Source organism: Hippoglossus hippoglossus, chromosome 8 (assembly GCF_009819705.1).
Source record: "Hippoglossus hippoglossus isolate fHipHip1 chromosome 8, fHipHip1.pri, whole genome shotgun sequence".
NCBI classification, from domain to species: Eukaryota; Metazoa; Chordata; class Actinopteri; order Pleuronectiformes; family Pleuronectidae; genus Hippoglossus; species Hippoglossus hippoglossus.
Genome location: NC_047158.1, coordinates 3,935,756 through 3,951,127, shown reverse-complemented (window position 1 = coordinate 3,951,127; position 15,372 = coordinate 3,935,756). Strand labels below are relative to the sequence as shown.

General features: G+C 42.7%; 1 protein-coding gene across 4 annotated transcripts in view; it reads left to right on the top strand.

The window, feature by feature from the left end:
- LOC117766876 (potassium voltage-gated channel subfamily C member 1-like) overlaps positions 1-15,372 on the top strand; it is a 69,233-nt gene that overhangs the window by 1,574 nt on the left and 52,287 nt on the right. The gene's annotated exons all lie outside the window — the stretch shown is intronic.

Sequence of the window (15,372 nt, the reverse complement as noted above, 5' to 3'; positions counted from 1 at the left end):
TTTAATCTGCTGATGAATACATGTCCATCCAGATTTGATCAGAGCACAACACTGATGAATCAAAAAGCCATGGTTAGCCTCTATTTTGAGACAAACATACTGCTGCTTCGAATATGACTTGGAATATTCTGCGCCGCTTCACAGCAAGTAACATCAGATTATTTACTGCAGACGTCACTGTTCTAGCATCACAGAGGTCGACATGAGGAATGTCCAGATCCAATGAAGATCAAACGCTTAGTGGACAGGTCTCATCTTTCAGTAGTTGTATCAAACAACACTGCAAATCACAAATTTCATACAAATGCAAGATCTGTATGAATTCCTCTTTAGCAAAGTATAAAGATATATGGTAAATAGACTGTAGGCCCATTTATATACCACTTCTATTTTACAGTAAAAGTAAAATTCACCCATTCACACACAGTGCTTCCATATACAGTGCTTTTTCTATCTCACACCATTCATACACTGTTGACACAACCGTCAGCAGCAATTTTGGGTTGCGTTATCTTGCCCAAGGTCAATGACAATGGCCAATGCCTAGAGACAGTTTGGAATTGGGATCGAACTACAAACCCTGTGGTTAGTGGACGACCCTCTCTACCACCTGAGTTGGAGAGGTTAATGGTGTCTCCTGGTAAATTAACTGTTAGCCTCCATTTCTACCTTGCTTCTCTTAACCAGGATGTTCAAAACATTCAGTGTGTGTGGGTGAGGTGTGCACAGGTGAGCAACCCTAACCCCTAACAGGAGGTTCGAGGGACAGAGACAGGGTGACATAGTGACAGCGCTCTCTAAGTCATAAGTCACTGATTTAAAAATGTTCACTATTAAACATATTTTGGTATTTTCTATCCTGGCTGTCTGTAGATTCCCTCTGGAAAAGGGCACATCAGCCATTGTTGTGCTTTTTATAATTGGTGGGGAACCCGCTATCATATTTGACAGTCCACCTGTCTACTTCAACAAAATGCTGACAAGCTTTTTTGCAGCCAATACCGTTTTTTGCACACTATGTAGCTGCTTTCAGACATGGACTGAGCACTGGAAATCCTTCTGACATTCTCCGAAGGACCGATATGTGTGAACGCAAATGTCCGAATTGAAAGTCTCTGGACTTTTTGCAGAATTTCTCCGGCCTGTCCCCATGTAAAAAGTCTGCAGAATGTGCAAAGGAGTCGATGTAAGAACACAGCATGAGATCACTGTTAGCGAGTGATCGTGTTGATGACGTTTCTAACACCTGACGGACGCAAAATAAAACAAAAAAAACCCCAATAGGTCTACAAATATCTCTTGATGAAAAAGCGGTGCCCCACAGTTAGAAGACACCGACGCAGATGTCAAGAGAGAATTTGGTGATATGGGCAGATGCTGGTGTCGATGTGCTGCAAACAAAAACATTTGATCCCCCGCAGCGGAATTAATACGTTACTTCCTGCCTCTATCAATGGGCCTCATGCAAGAACTCTTCACACAAACAGATCTGTTCCTAAGTGGTGTGTATGAGGCATTCAGGAGAACTTGTCACATTGACCAATTTTCTCGCACTTTGAATTTTCTCTCAGGTACAGGTATGAACACAATTTAGAAGTGGTCCAAACCTTTTGAAGGAGTCCCGTGAAATTAGTCTGCTATTATTCATGTATATTTCATTAGTTTGAAGCAATTGTAAATAAATAAATAAAGTACACCTTCTTATTATGTGAAAGTTTTTCTGTTTATATCTGCAATTAAAATTATTATATAATTTGAAAAGTACATAATTATAAATTCATGCTTAAACTCCCTGGATCATAATACTTATGCAGACAAGAAAGGAGCACTCCTACAACAAGCTGTCTACGTGGGTCATTTACACACATTCCTTAAGTTAGAATCTGAATGTGACGTGCCATGTTTATATGAACACCCTGTACAAACATACAGATATTTTTTTAATAGAGAAATTTGAACACAAATGTTATAGCATGAAGCCTAATGTTCTTTTTACAACACCATATGTGCAGTTGGTAAATAAAAAAGTATTCAGTATCCCTCTGCTTTCCCACCTTTCTCTTCACGTTGTCTGTCTTTATCCATCTTATAATTTTACCATCTTGCTCATTTTCCATCCTTCCAATGTTTTCTTTCTCCTGCCCCTTCCTCACTTCCATCCTTTGCCTCTCCTTGTGCACTCACCTCTCACCCACGTCTTCCTCAGCCTTCCCCTGCTTAATTCTCTGTAAAATAATCTATGGCCATTTGCAGAGCAAGAGGCCAGTGCTGACCTGGATCATTGTGTGTTCAGGTGTATTTTTTGTGGACTCTGCTATACGCACAGAGACAGCATATTGACTCCTTCCTGTGTGATTTAGGATGGACACGCACACGCACACACACACGCACACGCACACACACACACACACACACACACACACACACACACACACACACACACACACACACACACACACACACACATTCTTTTACCTCATGACTACACTCATTGGCATAATACATTACCTAGCCCCTTACCATAACCTAAACATCACAGCCAAATGCCAAACCCTAATCCTAATGTAAACCTACTTCTAACCTCAAACCTTAAATCAAGTCTTAACCCTCAAACCCCCTTTGAAAACACCACGAGATGTGTTCTGCGGACATACAGTTCAAGCAAATGAATCTGTCGATTCAACTGCTGACTGCAGGAAAGTCCTCAATGGAGATGAAGACTAACATACATAGAAAGAAATAATATGCACATTTGCACATTTGCAGCATTTCCAGTTATTGTCAGTGTTAACCAAGCTATCACTGACACTGCAGCCCTGTAGATGATCCTGTCACCAACCTTACACCTTGGCCACACCGGCAGCAGGTTTTTTCAGGCTATCAAACATGGTACACTGATCAGTTTTTAGATATGTTTTATGGGTGTTTTCTCAGGTTAGACGTGTTGCTCTTGCCAGCATTTAGAATCTCAGATATTGCAGTGAGCATCGTCTGTGTTGGCTTTTTGAAAAGTGAAACCACTTGCACACAGTTTGGGCTCACCATTGCCCCGACGTACGTGCATCCATGTTAGTGGCTTCTTCTTTTTCTTGTCCTATTGATGGTTGGCACACAGATTTTGGTGCAATACCACCATCCTGCATCCCCATCTGCAGTGTGGATATCTTCGACATACTCTTTTTCTCCTCTCCAAACACATTCCGAGATGCAATCTCAGTTACCAAAATTTGGCACCTTTTAAATTGACTGTGAATCTGTACTTGGTAGTACCAACATCATTTGGTTGGTACCTTTAAAAAATATAATTCGGTACCCAACCCTATCTCTCACTACTGCAAAAGTGAAGAACCACAACTGGCTTGCAGGTGTTTGTCGCAAGCTATATGACTTGAACGTATCTTGTCATATAGAGGCGGAGTCACAAATATACACTTCCTATTTTCCAGATGGTGTGTGAGGTATGCCAGCTCCTCACAAGGGGTGACGTATTTAAAAGAAAGCCTCCGGTTTATATTATTATTACATAAACAAGAGACAAAAGGTATAAATCTGCAGTGTTCTGGACACTGGTCTTTGCTGCAGCTGCGTTTGACCAAAGAAATCTGGTCTTGCCCTGTGCAGCCTTTTTCATGCAGAAAACTTGATGGCTCAGAAAATTAAATGGCTGCCAAACAAGCGATCGAAGAACCAAAGGGGGTGACAGAAAAAAAAGACAAATTGAGCACCAGGGTGGTGTTGGGACAGTATCAGTGTGACAGCTGAGGTGACTTTGAAAATGTTGCAGTCAATAGTTTCAGTGCCAACGCGGGGACATAAAGATAGGTTGGAAGGGGTGGCGAGGGGCGGCCAGTGCAGCAGCAGCAGCGGTTGTCAGGTAGGACGTGGTCGGGTGACCAGCTCAGTTTTGGATCGGTGGAGATCACAGCTGCCAAATGTCTCAGCCGAAGAAGAAGAAGAAGAAAAAAATGGATGATTGAAGAAAGCACCGGAGAATAAAGGACTGGCTCAGGCGTTCAATTCACGCATTCAGTTCACAAGTATTTGCACGGGTAGCAAGTTTTCCATTTCTTTTCATCTTTCTGTTTCCTCATGTCCTCTCTACAGTGTGTACAGTCGTTCCCCACCCCTCCCCCGTTCCTCTTCTCCCTGTCGTCACCGCTGACAGCTCGTTCTGCTTTATTACCACGATTTCAGAGCCGAGTGCTGGATTGCTTATTATCGCTATTCAGTCCCCCCAGCCCCCTCCACCCTGCACCCCCCTCCCCAACTCTCTGCTTGTGCTATAGCGTAACACTGCAGTCCCCGTAGTAGCTGACTGCGCTCTAGTCTGCTGCAGAGAAGGAGGGATAGAGACACAGAGAGAGGGGAGGGGGGGGGGGGGGGGGACTGGATGGGAGGCGGTGTTGGTAGAGGGGGTAGTGTTGAGGAACAAATTAAGATGAAGAAGCAGAAGGAAAAGGAGAAGAGGAATAAAAAGACAAAGAAGAAGAGGGAGAGGAAGAAGGTGAATAGGAAGGGGGGGGGGCACTTTTGCACCCCCTCGTTTTTTGTTCCCATTGCCGCTCTTTTTTTCTTTCTGCTGAGCTCGGCAGGCTGGGATACTCGTATCCGTTTATCGATCCGGTCGTACGTCTCAGCTCACCTCATTCAGGAGGACGTCTCAGCTCAATGGTGTTCCTTTGTAAGCAAAACCGCCCCCCCCCCCCCCTCTCTCTCTCTCTCTCACACACACACACACGCACACACAACAACACATATTCCTCCTTACGTTCTCCCTCTCTCACCACCTCCTTCCCTTCACACAGTGGGATGTAATGGTAATTCCCGGTCCATCAAGAAGGGAAACAAATACCGTCACAGTGGCACACACACAGACATACATACATACATACACACACATATAAACGTATGTGCATATGTAGACTCTACACTTCCACACATTTACTTTACTGCCACACACGTCCATTGTGGCACTCTCGAAGACATTTCAATGTCATCGTAAGAGGCTTGGTTGCACATGAGAGATATTTGGAATATAACAATTGAGGCTCTGCAGGTCACATCACAGCCCCTAACTGCTGATGCATTGACACAGGGATTAATATAATATTTGTTAATATATAACAATGCAAAAATATTTAAGAAGAATTCCACAAAGCTGGATACATTTGAGTAAGCTGAAGAGAGTACCAATCGAGCAAAATGCATATCATTACTAAGTACCAAGGTCCCACCCATACACCTGCGTGGCAATTTTGACATCTCAACCCCTTTTTTTAACAAATTTAAACCAAACTTACCAGACACATGAGCAATTACACGAATCAAAGTTTTGTCTTTATATTGACAAAGGTGTCCTCACTTTTGTTGTATACTTGGAAATTGATACATTTATTATTGAATTATCGAACTCTTTCGATTGTTGTTTTTTTGGAAAATTATAAACATGACCAAATCAAAGTAATGAATTGGATGAAAAAATTTAAAAGGATGCATTCAGTGTGATCTTCCTTCCAGTGTTGATGTAAAGCAAAGGTAACCCTTTCTTTCCTCCAGCTATGTGGTCAACACACCGATTTGAGATTGAGATTAATGTTCATATTATGATGTTAATCTGGAAACAAAAAAGCAAAAAATACCTTTGACCAAAAATATAGAACTGTTCCTTTAAGGGCTAGGTGAGGCAGGCGGTCTGTGGGTGGAAACTGGCCCCATTTCTTGACCGATTCACCCAAAAGCAATGACTTAGCCAGCGTTATTTATAGAGCAGGTACATTGCTTTCAACCTTTAGCGTGGAGCATGGTGCTAGACTGCAACGTCACTGCAGGAGCGCAATACTCCTGCAGCAGAACATGACGACCAGATGTAATCACACACACACACGCACACGCACACACACACACACACGCATGTACACACGCACACCCATGCACACATTTTGGAAAATCTCTCTTCCCATGTCATTCTCTCCCATTTTTTAAATCTTCAGGACTGCTCTCTCTTTCTCCCTCTCTCTCTCTCCCCCTCCCACTCTGGTAGTTTTGTTGCGCTATAGGCATTATATCCACCAGTGTCCCCCTTCCCCCTCTGTGGATAATGCTGCGACAGAGCTTTCTTTCTCTATGTGTCACCCATTGCAGAAGAGAGAGAGAGAGAGAGAGAGCATGGGGAGAGAGAGAGAGAGAGAGAGAGAGAGAGCGGATGGGAAGAGAGTGAGAAAGAGAGAGGGAGAAGGGTGAATGTAAGAGGAGAGAGTACAAAGAGAGAAAGAGGGACACCGTACTATATTTGATGACATGTCAAGAAATAAAGCATTTAACCTCTGACTGATCTCTGCTGTCCTCGAGTCTCGCAGGGGGTCAATAACAGTCTTTGAACACATACCCCCCCCCACACACACACACACACACACACACACACACTTGCGCAAAAACAGCTAATTGAGCATAGAAAACATCATGAACAGAAAGCCCCTAGCCTTGATTTATACAGTACGCTCACATATGCAGCAGATTACTGCAGAAGGATCTGCTGTGACGTGCTGTGCAGTGTGTATGTGTGTAAGTGTGTGTGTGTGTGTGAGGGAGGTGAGAAATGCAGCGGATCTCCCTCTACCCCAGCGGCTGCATAACACCCCATCCTCCTTGCTGTTTTAGAGCCTGCTCAGATTGCAACAAGAACGCTTCCTGAAACAATTTCCATAATGTTAGCATTGTCTTCAAACGGCTCAGCATGTGTAAAAAGAGTTCTTGTTTAAGGACAATTTAAAGTCATCATTCCTCATCTTTTAATATTGGTGACAAATCCCAAGAAACGTCCAAAACCAGCTATTCTGACTTCTCTGTCCTTACTGTCCTTTGCACATGGTTCATATTTATTAAAACATGCTTGATGTAGAGTTTCATCTATTAAAATTAGCTCAGTAACATTGTTAAACTGTGGGTCACTGTACTTTTAAATCAAACATACTCAAACAGGAGGAAACATTGCATTTGTTAATGACCCAGCAAACTATTCTACCTTCGGTGTTCTAGTGAGTATTTGGGTTAGCAGGATGGTGTTACAGGGACTGAGGGAAAATACGCTACACAGTGTGTGTTCATGGTGATGAAGTAACATCACTCAGTGTAACATTGTGACTCACTAATGTGTTTTTAATAGTTTTTGGACAACAATGGTGCTCAATGGCACAGAGGAACAACACACAGCAGGCTTTGATACACACACAGATGTTGTTAGTCGGATACACTCACTGTTGCTTTTCACATTGGATTTATAGATTCAGAATATTATTAAGCTTAAACTTCAGAAATCAGAGGATCCTCTCTGGCCAATTTCTTGGACAGCTGGCAAGAGGTTATCAGCACAGAAATCTGCTAGTGTCTGCAAAAAAACGTTATTCTCTTGTCTCTGCAAAAGGTAATTTCACACAAATGCAAGAAGTGATAAGAATTGGCTAAGGTCTGGCTAGTTTGCCTTTCACACATGCACAACACAACGGGAGGTTCTCTGCACAGACGCGTTCACAACAGCATCAAGTCCTCGGCATTATTCTGGCGAGAGGTGGAGCAGCCGGGTGCAGTAGGTAGACAGGAAGCGACGTATTAAAACCCAAATGCCGAGATCACGTGATCATGTTTACAGAACCGTTGTCGGCTCTTATCACCACAAACTGTCTTCACATCTTTGTCTGTGTCTTCTACGTGTATGACACCACTTTTTCACAAGGAGATATTATCATGAGACGTGTTTAAGGCGGTAGAAGGGAGGGAGGGGGGGGTCTTGGCGATTTTGCCGTATTTATTGTGTTTTTAACAAATGTTCATGAAGGGCAAATGTTAAAGCTATTAAATGTTTTTCTTATTTCATGTGTCTATCAGTTCTTTTGAAAACCCTCGGGTTTTAGAGTGAGATTTTATTTATTGCCTTAGGTCTTAATGGGTTAGATGGGTTTAAGGTCTCGACCTTAGTGCCTTGAGATTATGTATATTATGATTTGGTGCTAATCAAATCAAATTGAATTGAATTAAACAAGAATGTGGAGGAGGTTGCTGTTTCAAAGCGTTATAGGGTCTGGTCAGGTTAAGATTAGGGCATAGCAGTAAAAGCTTAACAAACAAGTGCGGAAGCCTCAAAAAGAAGATTTAAAATTTGCACTGATAGAGTCAGACAGTATAAAAGTATTATGTTTTAAAATCTTCAAATATCACAATAAAAATCTGCCTTAAAAATCTTGCAAAGTATCCACTGGATCATTGTGTGTGTTGCTGTTCGATCCCCTTCAGGTGCTGGAGGATCCTGTTTGAAGTCCTGGTGTGTGGCGTGCTCACAGTGCATAGTGTCACAACGCCGAGCCCCTCAGCTGTCCCCTGCTGAGTGAGGTGATGTGTGGTGCACATTTCAGCTAACAGAGCTGTCGCATGAAAAATGAAATACTTTACATGTGCTGTTTGTTCCCCTGTGGGGCTCTCCAGTGCTGAACTAGCTAATGTGGGTTACTGGCACTAAGTAGTGACACTGAAATAGAAGCATAGCTGGAGGTGAAGAAGTGCTGAATCAACCTCAGGACGCAATTTTAATTTGGGGTTGGGGGGTGCTCGTTTTGCTGGCAAGTGTTTGTTGGCACTTTCTGATAGTGGTGCTTAAGTGCTGAAATAGTGTACAGGCGGCAATTTCACTTCAGGCTCGAAATCCTTTTGGAAATGAAATCAGTTTGTTGGAAGTAGCTGGATGAAAGGTTTCAGCACCGTCATCGTCCAGTCTGACCGACCGAGATGAGGCGGAGCGGGCTTCATTCTAGGCTGGAAGACCCCAAACCTCCAGGATTCCCAGAGACCCAAGTTTTACTGTGAGAGCCATAAGGTGGCTCTCCATTATTCTTAGGGGCCTGTGTCAATGTCCAGTTCTACTTATTAATTCAGTTGGGGCATAAACCTAAATATTCCACAAACATAATTCTCTGGTTGATGCTCATAGGATATAAATATGTGCAGCCCACTCATAATAAGGTACGGCGCAGCTTTAATGTGTCAAACCTAAAAAGATTTCATGAATTTTTTTAAATCACTATAAAAGTAGCAAGACCTCAATGTATAAAAAATGATTTCCGTATTATGGTATAGGTATACAGTAGGTGTTTCTGCTGCATTTCTGGGGTAAATATTAGATTTTTGCTCCACTACATTCCTCTAATATACTTTAAATAGATTTTGCTGCTTTCACTTATGGCTCATTTTGAATGCAGGTCTGTAACAGAATAGATTTAGAGAGCGGTATTGCACATTTTACTGCAGTGAGTGCTTGCTCCATCACTGTTCTTTATATGAAATGATCTTGTTTTTAGTATTTACATCGGAAAATAATATATTAGATTAGGATGTAAATGCAAAGAGAAAAAAAACGCAAGGCTCACATAGAGCAAAATCATCCAACCAACCAAGCCAATATTATCAATATGGCCTTTTGTGGCTTGGAGGCAGGTATAGTCTCATCAGTGCACTGAGAGGAGAGGACTCAAATACACTGCCTTCCTCAACGTGGTCCTCTTGGACTAATTAGAGCTAAAGTAGATGTCTTGTGACGAGCTGTGAGCGACTTGCGGTGTGGTAAACCTCTGCCGACCCCCGGCCACAGCTGTGACAGCCAAAAAGGTGTCATTCTAAATTTCACATAACAGGCAAAGCTGTACGTATGTATCGACTCACACACATGAACACTGCGGTTAGCGTGACCTAATTTATTCATGACAAACGTGACATTTGAGGAGCTTGTCAGGGAAGGTATTGACCCGAGGAAACATTTCATAGTCATTTGACCGACAGCATTCATTTAAAACTCAGTACAACGCCACTGGCCACACAACAGAAGTCACTTCCCCCTCCAACCCACACTCTCTCTCTGGGTGCCGTTAAATATTATAGTCACTTTGTTAATGTTGAATTATGTATCGACACAGTTGGCACTGACTTCTGGAAAAACTTACTTTTGAAAGAAGGCATTCTTTTGAAAAAAATATTCTTATTGTGGGCCGTGACAAGCTACGTAAGCTGAACTTAATTGGAGCAATCTTAAGCTTTTCAAAACAATTCATCCTAAGGGGGACTGAGGAAAGCCTGGGAACAGATATAAAACTCTAGCTTTTACACAGGCTACGTGAATGTAGAGCAACGAATGCACCAAACAGAGACATATACATTCTCTCTGCAGCTTTGTCCTCAAGTAGCCAAAAACCCATTAGAGGTTCCCCTTTCCCCCGCTCCTCGATTCTCTCTAAATTTAGACTCCTTTCACTTTGTCATTTTAAAACGCAAACATACACTCACACACACACACACACACACACACACTCACACACACACACACACACACACACACACACACACACACACACACACACACACACACACACACACACACACACACACACACACACACACACACACACACATTTATCTCGTCCCTCCGATGGACTGGAAGTCTTACCGTGCCTCTGAAGCGTGTTCATAGAGACCAGCCACTGGTGCAGTCTCACACACACATACACACAAAGTCACACATATACCTTGGCTCTTTCCACGAGGAGGAGCACGTTGAGGCAGTGTTCAGTGCCGCGCTCTGTGGGGGGCGCTGCAGCCAACAGCAGGCATCCAGGAGGCCTCTGAATATTCGGACCACTTCAAAGAGAACTGCATTGCTTTTAGACAATAGAAACTTATTTACCTACCGCAATCATTTAATAGGGCTGGGCAATAAAACAAGATCAATAATAATCACCATGTAAAATTCATCAATAGCAATATAACAAAGGTTCAATATATATATATCAATTTATTGCTTATGCATTGTGCAGGCACAGTGAGGAGGTATAACACATTGATCGACCTTAGATGTGTAAAATGTTATTCAAGTGTTTGTCTTTCGCTGCCCATAAAGAAGCTTTTAAAGCCACAACCCTCACTCAGGAGCAAATGTTTGGTTGTAGAGAGTGAGTTAGAAATGACAGATCCAGGTCCATGGTTCAAAAAGGTCTGATCTAAAAAGTAGAGTTGGTAAGTTGCTCATATCCTGATGGCCATCGATAAATGGCTGGGGAAAAAAAAAGAAAATAAGCAGGTGTCTTTGGACCTCGCAGGACTGAATGAAATGATTGGTTGGCGTACTTGCCTGTCACTAACCGACCTGCGTGCCTGCCTGTGCACCCTGACAGTGCTCTCGATGCACATGACCGGAGCCTTCGCAAGCACGAGAGACATACACAGAATCTCCAAGTGGCATACACACACACACGATAGTCGGAAGTTAATGAGCGAGTCACGCAATAGTCGACTTCTAGCAGCTGTGTTATGTATGGGTTGAATTTTTTCACAATGTCAGCCTGTTTTTAACCAACTCACCAACACAAGCTTTAATTGAACATGGGTGGATCAGAGTGCCATCTCCCATTCAAAAGTCAGGATTGTTTGCACCTTGGTGGATTATAAGGGTGGATCCACCATGTAGTAAGATACTCATCACCATCTGTGTGTGTAACAAGCATATCAAGCACTTGAGTGAGCTCTTAATGTGCCCCCGTCTATGTAGGCACATGTTACTTGATAATTAACCCATAGGATTACAGTGAAATGCATTGTCACTGACTTCAGACCAGGTTGTTTTTTTTTGGTGCAATTGCTTTCCACTGCCTTAAGATAGCAATGCACCAAACACGTGCATTACCAAACAGCATTTTAACACCAGAACGGGTGCTCAGATGGGCATGTGATATTGAAATAGCATGTATTTAATGGGAACTGGACAACTGTGTCGTCTGAACCTAATTACGACAGGTGAGTCACGCTTGATGCTTGACTTTAAGCCAGGTGTACGACGGAGCCCAAAGAAACATGTTGCCTGAGCACAGCCACTCAAAGCTGCTTGCATGGCTGCTGGTTAAAGCATGAGCAGGAACAATTAGCCTGTGGGGAATCTTGACTGAGCCTGTTGGGAAATCCACTGACACATGATCAATTTGCTCCCAGAGATATAATGAGTGTTTGGGTGGTGATCTTTACACCGATAATGTAACCTTTGTACAGAGATCAGTTTGTTCATATCATTAACCCACAGATGTACCCACATCTATGCAAAACGGCTCAAACTGTCTCTTGTAACTTCCTGGAGTAATGTTGTTTTTACACTTTGGTTCTGGGAGCTTTAGATCTACTGGTAGGATGTCGTTGGATACAGCTATCCTATGCTCGGCTATGCTGTACTACACTAAATTAACCTGCTTCTGGCTATAGCTTCATATTGAATCATCAGTCGTAATAGTGGATTCTCGCACATGTGCAAGCCCGCACATGTGCAGTGGAACAAGAGCACAACTTAGAAAGAAGCGAGGATGAATAATAACTCACTGAGAAAAAACCAAGCTGTAAATAAACACATTTTACAGTATCTTTTTACACTGATGTGATAGTGCTGTATTTTACATCTCTGAAAACAGTAAAACCAAGAGAGATCATTGAGGAGTTCAGGAACTGGAATTATCCGCAGAATATTTTCCCTGATCATTTGACCATTAAATAAAAATTGATCTCCCATGAAAAAAAAAAGGAAGGAAGACACAAGAAAGGGGGTGTGAGAGAGAACGATCCATTTTAGTCCATTTTACCTCCTGTCTTTTAACATTACTGCAGAGTCTGCTGTTTTTTCTCCTGCACACACACACACACACACACACACACACACACACACGCACACACACGCACACACGCACACACACACGCACACACATGCACACACACCAATCAATCTTAAACAAAGCAAACATACGGGGAGGCTTTGCAGAAATCATCATGTTATCAATGCAGGGAGAGAGTGTGTGTGTGTTTGTGTGTTTCCTGCGGGATGAAATGTGAGTGAACAAAAGGAGAATCTCCAAGTGACAACAGGGTGATGCTGCAGCACGCCATTCAGAATGAGACAGAGACAGGGAGGAGGTGCATATGAAGAGGAGAAGGAAATGAGACAGGTAGGTAAAGGGAAGATTCATCCATGAGAACGAGGGATAAGCACCAGATGGAAATTCTATAGGGGAAAGCAGATGAAGCAATCCATCCTCCTTTTACGTGTGTTTCCATTTTAACAGTTTCCACTCTCCATGTTTATTCCTCTCTTACCTTTTTCTTTCTCCCCTGATATCATGTTATGTTTTTATAAATCCACCTGCTCTTATGTTTCTACTCCAGTAATAATATGCTGAGAAATCTATGCAGGTTGGTCTATGAGCATGTGTGTGTGTGTGTGTCTGTGTGGAGGCAGTGTGTGTATGTGTGCATGGTGTGTGTATGCGATTTGATGATGGAGGTGAAATAGGCTGCTGACCACTGCTTTACAAACACATGCATAATCAGACTGCACTCTTCTGTTCTGCAAATGTATAGTGTGTGTGTGTGTGTGTGTGTGTGTTTGCGAGTCCTTAAAGATTTATGTCAGGAAAGGTTTAAAGGTGTTGCAATGCAATGCAATAAAACAACACACCAGTCTTGAGCCATGCTAGCTGCTCAGTGAGGCTTCACTTCAGACACAGCAGCGCCATGAGCTGAACGCTAACATCCACATTCTTGCACTGACAGCGCTAACCTGATTATGTTTAGCAGGGCATGTTCGGGTCCCCAATTAGCACTAAAGGAAAAAGTAGCTGAGGCTGATAGGCATGTCATCAGTTTTATGGTCGTAAAAGAGAGTAACAGGTTTAACGGGGTTTAGGTATAGGGTTTTTTTAAGGGTTACGTATCGTTTGGCTTTTTTATATTGGTACTAATTTGAATCTGTTAAAATGGGTCCGGTGCCTAAACGGTGCCACAAAACGGAGTTCAAACCCCTTAACAAATGTACATAACAAAATCACATAATAAATGAAACCTAAACCAACGACAATAATTTAACACTATATAAGAGTTTCAGTGTTTAATACAGTAAAATACTCTCCCCTCCAAACTCATCATCAACTGTCTCCCCACCGCTGGGGCCAGAGACGTCCACACTGCCAGCTGATGTTCTTGACATGTTGTCACACAAGCAGTCAAACACGGAGCATCCCTCTGCTTTCAAATATATGCTGTGTGTTGCCAGGTGCTTCATTAAGTTTGTTGTGTTTGTCACTTCCATCTTCTTCTTCTTCTTCTTCTTCTTCTTCTTCTTCTTCTTCTTCTTCTTCTTCTTCTTCTTCTTCTTCTTCCTTCGGTTAACTGGTGGATCACACACAACAACGTGCATCTTGCCACCAACTCTACAAGCTGTTGCTCTCGGCTCCCCCTTCTCAGCCATTTCTCGCACATTTGCTGCTCTTCCTGGTGTCAGAATCCTTTCGATGAAATACGGTCACACTTTGACTGTCTAGCGCCGGGCATTTTGTTGTCGTGTTGACTAATGTTACTTGCTACCAGAGCCATGTAGAGAGTGTGTTGCCACCAGAGTTAAGGCATGTGCGGTGATGTTTATGTTGCTTTTAAGCGGGGCAACGAAATGAGACACCGAAATCTGTAAGTACCGGCTGTTTAGGAATCAGGCACCAGATATTGTTACCCAACCCTAATACTGGGTGAACAGAGTAGAACTTGTTGCCATTTTATTAAGGACACTGCAGAAGGGTTTAAGGTCAAATGTCTTTAGCTCACTGGAATGTGAACTCTATTTGTCAGTCTTTTGGTCATTAGCAAGTCAGGGGTCCTCGCTGATTACTCAAAGTTGTGATTGCACTTTGATTCCAGAGGGGGAAGCAAAAGTGAGGAACATGTTTGCAAGGACAAATGTGAACAGCATTGTTGAGCACTGCAGAGATCAGGGAGAAAAGGAGAATTAAGCAGTAAAAGTGCACTGCCGTCAGTTTGCCTGCCTCGTCTTGGCGAGCTGAACGGGTTCTTCCTTTCTTTCTTTCTTTCTTTCTTTCTTTCTTTCTTTCTTTCTTTCTATCTTTCTTTCTTTCCCTTTGCTTCATATTCCATTATCCTGCTCTCATTCTTGTCGTCCCTAAGGTCTTGTGCTGTTCTTAAATCACTCAAGGGACTTATAGCTGTGCATGAAGACACACACACACACACAGGCTCAGAAGTACATGAGCGTACATATCTCCTAACACTATACCCTATTTTTGAGAGAAGTATTTTTTAAGAAAGAGAAAAAAAGAAAGAAGGACGGGGAGGGAGGCAAGATTAATGTGGCCATATCAAGTCAACGACAGGAAGCCAGCTAGTTAATGTACCTCCAGGCATTTCTTTACATCAGCGTACGGAGCACTTGTAAAAGTACTGCGTCACAAAGGCTAAGTGAACCAGAAACGTTGTGAATTGAAAAATGCCAAGCAGTTCACTTTCTCCTCTCTCACTAAT